The following is a 1,264-nucleotide window of genomic DNA, read 5'->3' on the forward strand; positions in this document are numbered from 1 at the left end:
CAAGAAAGAGTCCACATGCAGTGGCTGAGCATTAGTCAGTGACCGCGTCACCTTCATCATCTATCTAAGGAATCTGACTCCTTTTGGAGGGACACACAGCTAGTGTTTCTGAACATAATGCATGTGATTGCTGTGCACACTGATGCTGACTTGCATGATTTTTAGATGGCTTTATAATTATATGACTCACTGACTTTAATACATTGAGTTTTAGATGCAGTGGGAATACATTTCAGCCCTAGGCCCTCATGCATTACATCAATCATCTTGGTAGCATGAAACTAGGAGAACATTCATATTAATATAATCATAGAACCCCCACAGCAAAAAAAGAGGGGAGACCCTGAAAGCGATTACAAGACAGTGAGGGGTCCTACAGGTTCTAGAGGTGGACGAGTCCTGGAGGGGGTTAGGTCACCACTCATGAAGAAGAAGAAGATATACTTTATTAATCCCCTCAACGGGGAAATTCTTTTTTCACTCAATTTTTTTATTTACATGCATTTTTAACTCAGAGTATAAGGCTCATAGACATGCATGGGCTCATAGACATGCAAATGTGGACAGAGATGGTGGAGTGATGGGCAGCCAGCCAGAACGGCACCCTGCAAGCAGTTGGGGGGGGTTGCTCAAGGGCACCTCGGCAGTGCCCAGGAGGTGAACTCTGGCACCTCTCCAGCTACCAGTCCACCTTCCACACTGATGCTAGACTTGAGCTGGCCACCCTCCGGTTCCCAAGCCAAGTCTCTATGGACTGAGCTACTGCCACCCCATAGAGAGAAAGGGGTGCACTGTTCCCGGAGATACTGCAATACTGGTCGATGCATGGAGTGGACGGAGCAAGCCCCTATTCCATCTCCCTGCTCCAAAAATCAATTTAATATATGGTCTCCATGTAGGGGACGTATCAGATAGAGCAGGTACTACACTTGATCTTAGCCAAAAGGCAGAGAAGTGATGATCATGATCTTTTCTGCAAACCTAACTTCCCAGAGTTCCCTGTTCTTGCCCCTTCTGGGTGGCCAATTTATAACCATACTGATAAATGTACAATGTATAAAATGTAATACAATGCACAATAACTGGGTCAACAAGGCAGGTTATTGAACTTTATCCAATACCAGTGAAGCCTAATTACACTTTCCAGGATCTCAATAGCAAATTCTACCAATTGTGGTGTTCTGTGGCAAATGCCAGTCGAGCTCCATGGTGCCAGGCAGTGAGAACAGGGTCCAGTACAGGACGTCGGGCCCTCAAGCCACCC

The 1,264-nt window shown here is 46.0% G+C and overlaps 1 pseudogene; it reads right to left on the bottom strand.

Moving 5' to 3' along the window:
• Nucleotides 1-781: 781 nt before the first annotated feature.
• Nucleotides 782-959, bottom strand: LOC113744924 (uncharacterized; annotated as a pseudogene).
• Between the last annotated feature and the right edge of the window lie 305 nt (nucleotides 960-1,264).

Source organism: Larimichthys crocea, unplaced genomic scaffold (genome assembly GCF_000972845.2).
Source record: "Larimichthys crocea isolate SSNF unplaced genomic scaffold, L_crocea_2.0 scaffold306, whole genome shotgun sequence".
Lineage (NCBI taxonomy): Eukaryota > Metazoa > Chordata > Actinopteri > Sciaenidae > Larimichthys > Larimichthys crocea.